Here is a 15,598-nt window from a genome sequence, read left to right on the forward strand (position 1 = left end):
ATACAAATCCAGCTATTACTACGAACCAGAAAATTTTGATGTCTATCAATTTAACCACTTAAAATAAATTTTCGTAATTTTAAGAAGTATAGATAAGAAGTAGAAAAAAATCTATGTCCTAAAACTAGAATGGCGAGAAATAAGAAAGAAAAAGAGCGCGTCGAAAAAGGTCGAAAAAGAAAAGATCGAAAAATAAAAGGCGTCAAAAAATAAGAAAGAAAAAAATGACTTATAGAACTTAAAAAAAAACTCGACTAACCCAACCTTATTACTATCACTAACTTAAAATTATAATCGCAAATTAAGATTACTAATTGGAATGATAATTGATACATAGGTAAAAGGCGTCGAAAAATAAAAATAAGAAAGTAGCGCGTTGAAACTTAAAAAGAAACTAAAAACTAAAAAAAACTAAAAGTCGCGTCTAAAAATATAAAAGCTTACAAGTAAAACTATATCCCAAATGGCAATATCTTAAAAAGGTACTAAAACTTAAAAAGGCGTCGCAAAATTCTAAAGCACCTATATCTTAGTCTAAAGAAAAAGCACTTAAGGGATTTTACGGCAGAGCCTAAAAATCTAGAAATAAAAATAACTATGGCAAAAACTATAAAAATAACTATGGTAAAAACTATGTCTTAAAACTAAATACGAGCGAAAAATACAAAAGTTACGCTAAAACAATTAAAAAGGGACAAAATATAAAAATATACTAAAAGTTGTAAAAAGTACAATTTTTATAAAAATATTATTTTTATATTATTTATTTTATAAAACTATTAATTTTACAACTTAATTAAACTAATTTAACTAAATATAAAATAAATCTAAAAACTAATAACTAATTAAATAATAAAACCTAATTAGGGTTTATTAAATAATAATAATAATACACCGTAATAAATGCAGTTTTAGGGTTGCAGTTGGCGTGTCAGACACTCTCATGCGATCGCATGAGTTTATGCCTTCGGGCTCATGCGATCGCATGAGCTGAGGTTTTGGGCCAGGTTACGGGCTGCTACAGTAGCAGGCCCGAGTGTTTTTATATTTTTTTTTCTGTTTTGAATTTTCTGTTTTATATATTTATGTAATATATTTATATAAATTAAATAAAACTTATATTTTTATAAAATAAAGATAAAGAAACTTTTATAGAACTTAAATATTTAACAAACTCTTAAAAATATTTATATTTTTGTTTTCTTTTTATATTTTTGAATATATTAAAACTTATTTTTTTACAAAAGCGTATTTTAATAAAAGTAAACTAAAAATAAAAATCTTTTTGTTTTTTTTTCTTTTTAGCGTTGCGCTTCCGGCTTTTAAGCAAGAAAGTTCTCCGGCAGCGGCGCCAAAAATACTCGATGGTTAGAGCTAAGGGGTATAAAATACTATTAAATTTTACAAGGAAATACTATTAAATACGATACAATGTTACACAAGATATTTATTTATTTATTGAATGGATATACTTAAACCTTGCTACAACACTTATAGGCAGTGTACCTAATCGTACAGTAGTGTAGTTTTTAGTAAGTCCGGTTCGTTCCACAGGGAATCTTTTAATCAAAGCTTAACGCTATATTAGTTTAATTTATAAAAATACGAATATATATATAAGTAATATTATTATTTTAAAGGGGGTTTTTTTACCGTTTAATGACCGGTTTGTCGATTTTAAAACTTTAGTCGCAGTTAAAACCAAATGTATTAAATAAATAAAAGACTTAATTTAAAGCGTAAAGTAAATAACGATAATGAAATTGCGATAAATAAAAGTGCGATAAAATAAACTTGCGATAATTAAAAAGTACGATAATTTAAAGTGCAATTAAATACAATAACAAAAAAATAAAAGTGCGATAATTAGAAGTGCAATTAAATATAAAATAAAGGAAATTAAATATGAAATAAAAGAATTATGCTTATTTAAACTTCCGTAATCATGATGTTTGACGTGTTGATTTTAGTTTTATGCCCATGGGTTAATTGTCCTTTGTCCTGGATTATTTAATATGTCCGTCTGGTTTTTGTCCATAACAGTCCATCAGTCATAAATATAAAGTGCGAGTGTCCTCGTCAAATTATCCTTATACCCGAAGTTAAATATTCTAACTAATTGGGGACTTAAACTGTAACAAGATTTTAATACTTTGTTTAATAATTACACCAGGATGTCGACTGAGTGTAACCCAAGGTTTTAATACTTTGTTATCAATTATGCCAAGTGTCCTTGTACATAATTTCACCCCTGTTTTAATAATTCTAGTGGCTATTAATCCATTCCCGTGTCCGGTTAAATGAACGATTATTCGTACATATAAATACCCGCCCATCGTGTCCGATCAAGTGTAAATGGTTATTTATAGGGACGCCCAATTGTAAATCTTTATATTAACATTAACAAACTATCATTTAGTTAAACAAATATAAAGCCCATTAATAGCCCATAGTCTAATTTCTACAAGTGGCGTTCTTTTGTCCAAACCCCAATTATGGTACAAAGCCCAATTACCCAATTTTAATATTTTTAGCCCAATATCATGATTACTTCGGATTAAATAAGCATAATAATAACTTAGCTACGAGACATTAATGTAAAAAGGTTGAACATAACTTACAATGATTAAAAATAGCGTAGCGTTACACGGACAGAATTTCGACTTACACCCTTACAACATTCGCTAACACACCCTTATTATTAGGATTTAAAATTAAAATTAAAATTAAAATATAAATTATATATACATATACTACGTTTGAGTGAAGAAGAAAAAGATGTGTTTTTGCGTCCAAAACTCGCGAACTTTATAGGACAGGCCTGGAAAAAGGGCTCATGCGATCGCATGGGCTTTGCCTTTCAAGGCCATGCGATCGCATGGCCAGCTGGGGAGACTCAAAAGTCTTTGTTTTTTTATGCCGACGGTTTTATAATATAATATAATATATATATTAATTTTAAGAATTAATTATATATTATATTATATTCATGTGCATAGTTGACTTGTAATTTTTAGTCCGTTGCGTCGAGCGTTGAGAGTTGACTCTGGTCCCGGTTCCGGATTTTCAAACGTCCTTGCGTACAATTTAATATCTTGTACTTTGCGTTTTGAATCTTGTACTCTTGTAATTCTGAGACGTTTCTTATCAATAATTGGAACCTCTTTGATTGTATTTTGTACTTTTGAGCTTTTTGGTCGTTTGCGTCTTCAATTCGTCGAATCTGTCTTTTGTCTTTACCTTTTATTATTTAAACGAATATCACTTGTAAATAAAACAATCGCAACTAAAAGCTTGTCTTTCTTGAGGGATAATGCTATGAAATATATGTTTGTTTTTAACATTATCAGGTCCATCTCTGCATAAAGTAACAAATTTGGTATTGGAATATGTCTGATTCGTCGAACATTTTCCTTCGTGTGACCATTTTCCGCATTTGTGACATCTTTCAAGGTGTCGAGCTCTCCTTTTCGCTGCGGATTTTGAATTTCCATTACCAAATTGTAACTTATTATTTTCGTTCCTGGATTCTTTTCTTACTCCGTCCAATTTGCCTCTGATTAATGATACTATTTCACTTGGAAGGGTGTCATTATTACGTTTAGTGATCAAAGCGTGTAGCATTAGACCATGGCTTAGTTCACAGGAAGTCTTCATCTCGTAAAATCTAAAAAAATAAAAATTCAGAATGGGGGGAGAAGACTAGTTCTTTAGGGTCTGCTAGGGAAAGACCATTTGGGTTCCATTTTCGGGAACTACACGAAAACAGAAAATCTAACTCTAATAGAAATATGTATTACCCTAAAAGGATTCAAACCTCCCCACACTTAGTTGAAATTGTGATTAACGTTATTTTCAATTGGATCATCAACAACTTGTATATCTTTGACTTTTACTTCAATCCATTTGTTGATTTCCTCCGTAGCTTTCACAAATTCAACTAACATCGCCTTTTCTTTTGGTGATAAATTGGATACTAATTGGTTACATAACTTAAAGTTTTCCTTTATCTTAGCATCGTGAATTCGTTTATAAAGTTTCTTCGTTGAACTGTTAAAAACGGGTTCATCTAATTTCTTATCATCAACGGGGTTCTATGTGATCGGATCATCATTAAGTGTTTCTTCATCTTCCCCATACTTATGCGTTTTTATTGGTCTAACAGTTTTGGTTGGTGGAGATCTAAACTTTTGATTCACAAAGGTGATCGATTTATCACCATCCCTAAGTGTCATTCTACCTTCTCTTACTTCAATGAATGCCTCGGTGGTTGCTAAAAATGGGCGACCTAAAATTAGAGGAATATCAAGGTTTTCCTCCATATTAATCACTATGAAGTTTGCAACAAAGGTCAAACTTCCCACGTTAACAAGTAAATTATTTGCTACTCCAACCGGGTGTTTAATGGTTAGGTCAAATGATTGGATACCTATTTTGGCTGGTTTTAATTTACCCATACCTAATCTTTTATATAAGGAAAAAGGCATAATATTTGCACTTGCTCCTAAATCTGCGAGTCCATTATATACAGCACCATCATTAAGCAAGCAAGAAATGATAAATTCACCCGGGTCTCCTGCTTTAGTAAGTCGAGTTGGTTTGTAAACCTTTTTCGGGTGTTCTTTCACTTCTAATTGAACTTCTTGTTCACATTTTTCTTCATTTCTTGGAATGGGAGGTTTGTATAAGAATTCTTCTTCATCACTCAAATTTGAATCCTCCTTATTTTCCAATTTTGATTTTTCATATGTTGTTGATAACATATTTATGTTTTCATTTTGAAGGTTTTCTTGGGTGGTGAAATTATGATTGACTTCATTGTCAACTTCCATCGGACCATGTATGTAATGTTTAACTCTGTGACCATTAACATTATATTCAATCCCATTTGAATTTATTAACTCTATTGTTCCGTATGGGAAAACTCTTTTGACTATGAATGGTCCAGACCATCTTAATTTCAATTTTTCAGGAAATAGCTTGAATCGTGAATTGAAAAGAAGAACTCTGTCTCCTTCTTTAAATTCTTTTGAACTTCTGATTCTTTTATCATGCCATTTCTTCGTTCTTTCTTTATAGATTAACGAATTTTCGTATGCTTCTTGTCTTAATTCTTCTAATTCGATTAATTGACTTAATCTTAGACGTCCAGCTTCATGTAAATCAAGATTACATGTCTTCAAAGCCCAAAATGCTTTGTGTTCAATTTCTACTGGAAGATGACATGCTTTTCCGTAAACGAGTTTAAAAGGTGTGGTTCCAATTGGAGTTTTGTAGGCTGTTCTAAAAGCCCAGAGTGCATCCTCCAATTTCATGGACCATTCCTTCGGATTTGATCCTACAGTTTTCTCTAGAATACGTTTCAAAGCTCGGTTGGTATTTTCAACTTGTCCACTTATTTGTGGATGATAAGGAGTGGAGATTTTATGAGTTACTCCATATCTTTTAAGAACTTTCTCAAGTTGATTATTACAAAAATGAGTTCCCCGATCACGTATTAAAGCTTTCGGTGTTCCAAACCTTGCAAAAAGACGTTTTAAAAAATTGACTACAACTCGTGCATCGTTAGTTGGGAGAGCTTGTGCTTCCGCCCATTTAGATACATAGTCAATGGCAACGAGAATATATAGATTATTATGAGATTTTGGAAATGGACCCATAAAGTCAATACCCCAAATGTCAAATACTTCACATACTTGAATGACATTTTGTGGTATTTCATCACGTTGACTTATTTTTCCGGCCCTTTGACAAGCATCACAGGATTTGCAAAGAAGGTGTGCGTCTTTGAAAATTGTAGGCCAATAGAATCCAGCATCATAAACTTTTCTTGCTGTAAGTTGAGTCCCATAATGCCCTCCTGTTGGTCCTGTGTGACAATGGTTTAAGATTTGACTAGCTTCATTCCCGAATACACATCGGCGTATTATTCCATCGGGATAACTTTTAAACAAATGTGGATCTTCTCAGAAATAGTGTTTTATATCACTAAAGAATTTCTTTCGTTTTTGGTACGACAACCCTTTTTCAAGGAATCCACATACTAAGTAGTTTGCATAGTCTGCAAACCATGGAATTTCATTATAATCTATCTGTGACGACCCGGAAATTTCCGACTAAATTTAAACTTTATCTTTATATTATTCTGACACGATAAGCAATGTTTGTTAAGTTAAATCTCAAGGATTTTAAACTATGTTTATACATTCATTTAAACCTCGACCAAATTCCAATGATTCACGAACTATTAAATGAACATATATGAATATGTATGTATATGTGTATATGTTATAAATTGAAAATGTCAACAAAGTATTTAAACGTATAATGCCTTATATGAACGTATTTGTTTCAATATGATTATCGACGAAAAAAAAATATATTAAATGATTGAATTATCAGAAACATTGAATTATGATTACAAGTCTCTGTTGAGAGGTCCACTATGATTTGAGAAAATCTATTCCTCTTAACGATATTCGGAATAATTTGTAAAGCTATTTATAAATAAAAATAAAAAGTGTCATTTACGAAAGTTAGACAAAAGCTAGTGGAGAATTGGTTTCCATAATATTCTATTAATCTATTTTCAAACGTACAAAAACGTTTTCAGTTTAAAAAGAACTTTATTATTAAAACGTACATAACTTTTATAAATATCTAGAATCACTTTTGACAACTCATTACTTAACCAGTATAATAAATATAACGATATTTATATTTTATTTCATTAAATATATATAACGATTTAAATTAATATTATATATATTTATACGCGTATTATACATACATAATTTTTATACTTTTACTATACTTTAACTTTACCTTTACTTTACTTTTACTTTACTTTAACTTTAATAATTCACTTTAATAATTCATACTTTAATAATTCACTTTAATAATTCATACTTTAATAATTCACTTTAATAATTCATACTTTAATAATTCACTTTAATAATTCATACTTTAATAATTCACTTTAATAATTCATACTTTAATAATTCACTTTAATAATTCATACTTTAATAATTCACTTTAATAATTCATACTTTAATAATTCATACTTTAATAATTCATACTTTAATAATTCAAAAATCTATTATAAATAGAATTCAATAGGTTTCATTATTTCATAGAAACTTGAAAATATATTTCTCTAAACTCTCTCAATCGATTTATATATATATATATATATATATATATATATATATATATATATATATATATATATATATTTGCTCTGCATTATTTCAAGATATTATTAGTATACATAAAATATTACGACGGAGTGATGTCCGAGTGATTTCAAAATAGTTTTTTGAATGAGTCGAAGCTAAGGAAATTATGGGTTATAGCTATGGAGGTGATGGGTATGGTTCATGGGTATGCTCGTGAGGTCAATCTAGTGTTTATCATCTCCGTTGCGTCGACGTACTTTCCTGCAATATTGAATCTCAATATTGATACGTGACCACTCATAACTTAACTTTTATATATCAATAGTGTATCCCTGACTAGTGCTCGAGTATATAGGATTATGCATGCTTGTACATTCGATATTGTCCTTAGATAGGTTTGTTGAATCCTGAATTAGATACATATGCTACTGAGATAGGGTATATGATATGCATGTCATTGGAAAGCTATCGAAAAATTAAGAACTTTTCATTTAGATATCGAATGGTTTCGATGAACGGATTAGAAGTTATAGTCAACTGAATTTTAGTATTATTGTTAAAATGATTATTATTACTATCGTCATTATTATTTTAATAGAAATATCATTGTTATTATAAAATATCATTATTACTATTATGTTAGTATTATCATTTTATCATAATACCATTTTTAGTAAATATAAATATTGTTATTTTTTATAGAATAATAATAATTATTATTACAAAATAATACAACTTTTACTTATTATTATTATGATCAATATTATTTTATCAAATAAATAGGGGATACAAAGATATTTTTCACCACGCGTAATATAATTACATTAATAATACTTACCACTATAGTTTTACGATATTAAGTGAACTTTATAAATTTTACTACTTAAGATATATAAAAGTATATTTTATCATATATAAACGTTAATATAAATTTTTATTAATAAATGACTTTTATTATTATAAAATATAATAAATATATTTAAATATATAAAACGACTATAGTTAAGTTATATAATAAACACGTATAAATTTTAGAAGTCATTTTGGGTCAAGTTGACTTTTGTTGACTTTTGCATATTAGTCTCGAGCATTAGGAATGTGGTACACTATGACTTGACCAAAAATTGTTAGAAAAATATTGACCAACATATAAATATATATAATTAATATAGGTTCATGAATCCGAGGCCAACCTTGCACTTGTTAAATGACGTTATATGTATTTTTACTACGAAATACAGTATGGTGAGTTTCATTACTCCCTTTTTATATATATTTTTGGGCTGAGAATACATGCGCTGTTTTATAAATGTTTTACGAAATAGGCACAAGTACTAAAACTAATTCTATGTGGGTTTAAACCAGAAATATACCCTTAGCTTGGTAACATTAAACTACTTGTCTATGTACGGTAGGCGCGAATCCTAAAGATAGATCTATTGGGCCTGACAAACCCCATCCTAACTATGGGATGCTTTAGTACTTCGATGTTATTTTAAACACACCTGATCTGGTGTACTTCAGAGGGTAAAACATGAACGTTAAGGCTTGTTACCGGGTGCCTACAACTTATAGAATACTTTTATACACTTGCGAGTGTACATATATTTATAAACGGAAATCTTGTGGTCTATTAATATATTGAAATGATTGTTATGATAAACCTATGAACTCACCAACCTTTTGGTTGACACTTTAAAGCATGTTTATTCTCAGGTATTAAAGAAATCTTCTGCTGTGCATTAGCTCATTTTAAGGATATTACTTGGAGTCATTCATGGCATATTTTGAAAGACGTTGCATTCGAGTCATTGAGTTCATCAAGATTATTATTATGTCAATTATAGTTGGATGTATTATGAAATGGTGTGCATGCCGTCAACTTTTATTGTAAAGAAAGTTTGTCTTTTAAAAACGAATGCAATGTTTGTAAAATGTATCATATAGAGGTCAAATACCTCGGGATGTAATCAACTATTGTGAATCGTTTATAATGTATATGAACGGGTCCTTTCAGTTGGTATTAGAGCGGTGTTCTTAGCGAACCAGGTCTGCATTAGTGTATCTAACTGATAGTCGTTAGGATGCATTAGTGAGCCTGGACTTCGACCGTGTCTGCATGTCAAAAGTTTTGCTTATCATTTTTGTCGGAAATTGCCTGCTTATCATTCTTAGTCTAGACACGTCTTACTGCATTGATTGCATGAATAGTGTATAGACAAAATTCATATCTTAGCGTATCTGTTACTGTAAATTTTGCCTGACATATCCCGTAAATTTCTCCGTAATCTACGAAATCTTTTGCGCTATATATATAGATATTCTATGTAATTAGAATACCACCCGATAGCCGAAAAATCATTTCATATCAAAAAAAAAATCCTTTATTCAATCGAACGAAATGGAATTCGTCATTAGTTCAAGTCCCTCGAATTCCGATATGGAATCTCACTCAAGCTCCGAAAGCAGTGTGACCGGAATGGATCAACCAATTAGCCATCATCTATTCTGGATGAATTGGGGATAGCTTCGTAGCCTCCTATATAATTGGAGACAAGAAGAAGGTGATCCCTTCCATCCACCACATTGCCCTCTTGGTGATGAACCTGAAGCACTTACCGGCGAACCGGTCTGAAACACCATTTTCTCTCTCATTTCCAAAGTATCTCGTCACGATTATATACTACATCAAATTCTATATTTTATTTATCCGCTCGTCCGAACTGACAATCACCTCGGTGTAATAGAAGAAGTCAACGTGCTTCACGCTCGAGTAGTGGCTTTAGAGAATATGGTGCAAGTGTTACAAACACCAACAAATAATGAAGTATTAATTCATAATTTCAATTTTATTGAATAAATACTCCGTAAAAGTTATGTAATTTCTAAAGTCTTTAGGGATTATTCAGTTCTAGTTTCAACCGTAAATCAAATGAGTTTAATTTAATATTAACTCATTAAATCTATGTTACATCTGAAGAAAATATGCACATATATATTTTCATAAAGACTGTAATAAAATTCTGTTGTACAAAATATTAATTGTAAAAAAAAAATTTAACGGGTATGTAATACCCGAGAGATATATAAATTCACAATTAATATGTTACATTTTTCGAATCTGATTAAGCAAATCATCAACTATACTCCCAAAATTTCACAACAATATACATTCTTGTATAGTAATCAAAACAACCATTCTCACCCAAATTTGATTACGCATTCTGATTTTGACAAATCAAAATCCAAGTCATGATTTAACAGAAGACATCACTTTTAGATTCCTACATCTTTCAAAGCTATACTTTGACTTCAAAACTGTGTTAGAACATCATATGTATATTAACGATTACAAACTGTGTTCAAACTCTCCGAAGTTTTCGAAGACACTTCAAATAATGAACAATCGAGATGATGATCCAACCACATATTACCCACATTTATGTACCTAAAAAGCTCTCGAAGCCAAAGTCATAGTTCGACGCGTATCCGTGTCAGACCCTTTGGCATTTATTAGCTAAAATGACTTTTCAATTCCTTTTCAAAGTAGACAGTTTTGTCACAGCTCCAGCAAGTCAACTTCAACTTTTCAGTTGGACTAGTCTTATTATAACCTCGATAGATACGTTGCCCTTTCGTCATCGTTACTGGGGACCTTTCATATCTCGCCACCTTAGCAATAAACTTACCAACAACTTCAATTATCTTTGACTTTTAGAAAAATCATTATATTTATTGAAATCACATCATTTACTCATTCGCATCTTGTAACGAGAATTGTCATACGAATCATCGGAAAACAGTAACCAGTATTTTGAAATCTCGCAGCATGTCTACACCAACAGTTTTATGTGTACGTAAAACGTCTATCTCCTGGACTTACATACTTTGAATGTGAAGTTCTGAAAAATATTTTGAACTGCAAACTAGTTCTTGAAATGCTGACGAAGCATCAAAAACTATAAACGATCTTAACAGTAAAAAGTTTGATGACAAAGAATAGTAAGGTGGTAAAGCTGAGAAAAAGAGAAGGTTTGGAACTGGAAAACGGATTGAACAGACTATGAAGGAGGTTGTGGACAAATCACAAAGACTAAATCTGCCTTCGAAGAATTCAAATGATTCAGTGCCTGCTAAAGTTATTAACGAATACCTTACTCTTTATTCTAAACCTTTACAGACAAATCTTCATCCTCATCCATCAATATTAGAAATTCTAAGATATTATCATATCTTTCATTATAAATATCCGCGATATTTTTGAAGATATTTTCACAACTAATCTTATCTGAAGTCATTTATCTCTTTGCGCTATCAGTGTACATCATATAAGAAACTATTAGTTTCTATATTCTATAAACTTTCGAGTTTAAATTATGAATGTTTTGAAGTAGTGTTGGGAACTGAAGCATGAGTTAGTATAATATAATGACACTTGATCAACGTGATTATATTGCAGTAAGTCATGCTGAGTTTCTAATGGGACATGACGATTCACAGACCATGCCGTCATCATGTTCCATGTTACACGACTATTGTATTCTATTTAATCTCTAAAAATATCAAGAATATATTTTCTTGATGATTCGGTCTTTTCAGGGTATTCTGGTAAATTAACAAATCAAGATCGTGCCATTACCATTTCCTTCTTAGAACATTAACTATGTTCATTCTGAAATTCATATCTACGAATACTGGACCATTACAAACGTTGCTTAATCGCAAGAAGAGGAAACGAAAGGACAAAACTCCAAAATAGAAATTGGAGTATAAATCGCAGCAAATAGAAGGGAGCATTAACTATGGATGTCAATGATTATAGAAGACAAAAGCAGGGGCTTTGAAATATAAGGGAAGATATAAAACCCAACAACCACCCAAAAATTATAAACCATATATATCGATGCATATAGCAATATAAAGACATGGAAGAACTAAAAACACTATAAAATCGAGAGTATAGTAGAAGTAAATAGATTCTTCCGGAGGCAGATGAAAGAGAAGAATGACAGATATGAAAGAGAGGAGTATATCGAGAATCAGTACTGGATGAAGCATATTGACAAATACTTTAAAATATGAGTTGAGGGAGAAAGAATAGAAGGTGTGAGTTGTAAGGAAATGAAGGAGGTGGATATATAGTGAAATACCCGGCAGAGAAATCAAGATGGATTATCGTATTAATTCGAAGAGAATCATAATCTCCTTAATCACCGAAGCATCAAATCCAACATAGATTACAAAGATTTTCTTTAAATTCGGAGATCAATTGTGATGACGTCAAAAGATATGACGAATCACTATAATCTTATTTCCTTCATTTACGATAACTACCCTCATACGCTTCGAGTAATCGAATTATTTTATCCATACTTCTTAGACATGATAAAACTTCATAATCGTTACGTCATAATAACATTCTCATTGTTAGCCATAACGACCTCTATCAAATTTCGGGGACGAAATTTCTTTAACGGGTAGGTACTGTGATGACCCGGAAATTTCCGACTAAATTTAAACTTTATCTTTATATTATTCTGACACGATAAGCAATGTTTGTTAAGTTAAATCTCAAGGATTTTAAACTATGTTTATACATTCATTTAAACCTCGACCAAATTCCAATGATTCATGAACCATTAAATGAACATATATGAATATGTATGTATATGTGTATATGTTATAAATTGAAAATGTCAACAAAGTATTTAAACGTATAATGCCTTATATGAACGTATTTGTTTCAATATGATTATCGACGAAAAAAATATATATTAAATGATTGAATTATCAGAAACATTGAATTATGATTACAAGTCTCTGTTGAGAGGTCCACTATGATTTGAGAAAATCTATTCCTCTTAACGATATTCGGAATAATTTGTAAAGCTATTTATAAATAAAAATAAAAAGTGTCATTTACGAAAGTTAGACAAAAGCTAATGGAGAATTGGTTTCCATAATATTCTATTAATCTATTTTCAAACGTACAAAAACGTTTTCAGTTTAAAAAGAACTTTATTATTAAAACGTACATAACTTTTATAAATATCTAGAATCACTTTTGACAACTCATTACTTAACCAGTATAATAAATATAACGATATTTATATTTTATTTCACTAAATATATATAACGATTTAAATTAATATTATATATATTTATACGCGTATTATACATACATAGTTTTTATACTTTTACTATACTTTAACTTTACCTTTACTTTACTTTTACTTTACTTATACTTTAATAATTCACTTTAATAATTCATACTTTAATAATTCACTTTAATAATTCATACATTAATAATTCACTTTAATAATTCATATAATTCATACTTTAATAATTCACTTTAATAATTCATACTTTAATAATTCACTTTAATAATTCATACTTTAATAATTCATACTTTAATAATTCAAAAATCTATTATAAATAGAATTCAATAGGTTTCATTATTTCATAGAAACTTAAAAATATATTTCTCTAAACTCTCTCAATCGATTTATATATATATATATATATATATATATATATATATATATATATATATATATATATATATATATATATATATATATATATATATATATATATATATTTGCTCTGTATTATTTCAAGATATTATTAGTATACATAAAATATTACGACGGAGTGATGTCCGAGTGATTTCAAAATAGTTTTTTGAATGAGTCGAAGCTAAGGAAATTATGGGTTATAGCTATGGAGGTGATGGGTATGGTTCATGGGTATGCTCGTGAGGTCAATCTAGTGTTTATCATCTCCGTTGCGTCTACGTACTTTCCTGCAATATTGAATCTCAATATTGATACGTGAGCACTCATAACTTAACTTTTATATATCAATAGTGTATCCCTGACTAGTGCTCGAGTATATAGGATTATGCATGCTTGTACATTCGATATTGTCCTTAGATAGGTTTGTTGAATCCTGAATTAGATACATATGCTACTGAGATAGGGTATATGATATGCATGTCATTGGAAAGCTATACAGGGTCGAGGTTGATTCCAAATATATATACTTTGAGTTATGATCTAGCCTGAGACGTGTATACACTGGGTCGTGGATGTGATAAAACGGAAATTTCCAACCAAATTTAAACTTTAATCTTTATATGTTTCCGACACGATAAGCAATATTTGTTAAGTTAAATTTCAAGAATTTTAAACTATGTTCATACATTCATTCAACCTCGACCAAGTTCCAACGATTCACAAACCATTAAACGAATATGATTATATATGTATATGTGTATATATATTATAACTTGAAACGTAAACAAAATATTATATTAAATACTTTATATGATTGTATCTGTTTCAAAATATTTATCAATGGAATTAGAAGATAAGATCAAATGATTGAATTATCAGATATATTGAATTATGATTACAAGTCTATGTTGAAAGGCCCACGTTGATTTGAGAAATCTTTCCATTTTAACAATATTCGGAAAATGGTAAAGTGATTTATAAATAAGAACAAATTGTCAATCATTGAGAACTAGACAAATGATAGTGGAAGATTGAATCTCATAAAGACTCGATTGATCTATTTAGTTTCAAACGTACAAAAAAGAAAACGTTTTCAGTTTAAAAAGAACTTTATTATTTAAACGTATATAACTTTTATAAATATCGAAAAATTAAGAACTTTTCATTTAGATATCGAATGGTTTCGATGAACGGATTAGAAGTTATAGTCAACTGAATTTTAGTATTATTGTTAAAATGATTATTATTACTATCGTCGTTATTATTTTAATAGAAATATCATTGTTATTATAAAATATCATTATTACTATTATGTTAGTATTATCATTTTATCATAATACCATTTTTAGTAAATATAAATATTGTTATTTTTTATAGAATAATAATAATTATTATTACAAAATAATACAACTTTTACTTATTATTATTATGATCAATATTATTTTATCAAATAAATAGGGGATACAAAGATATTTTTCACCACGCGTAATATAATTACATTAATAATACTTACCACTATAGTTTTACGATATTAAGTGAACTTTATAAATTTTACTACTTAAGATATATAAAAGTATATTTTATCATATATAAACGTTAATATAAATTTTTATTAATAAATGACTTTTATTATTATAAAATCTAATAAATATATTTAAATATATAAAACGACTATAGTTAAGTTATATAATAAACACGTATAAATTTTAGAAGTCATTTTGGGTTAAGTTGACTTTTGTTGACTTTTGCATATTAGTCTCGAGCATTAGGAATGTGGTACACTATGACTTGACCAAAAATTGTTAGAAAAATATTGACCAACATATAAATATATATAATTAATATAGGTTCATGAATCCGAGGCCAACCTTGCACTTGTTAAATGACGTTATATGTATTTTT

This window comes from Rutidosis leptorrhynchoides, chromosome 5, assembly GCF_046630445.1.
Source record: "Rutidosis leptorrhynchoides isolate AG116_Rl617_1_P2 chromosome 5, CSIRO_AGI_Rlap_v1, whole genome shotgun sequence".
Classification (NCBI taxonomy): Eukaryota; Viridiplantae; Streptophyta; class Magnoliopsida; order Asterales; family Asteraceae; genus Rutidosis; species Rutidosis leptorrhynchoides.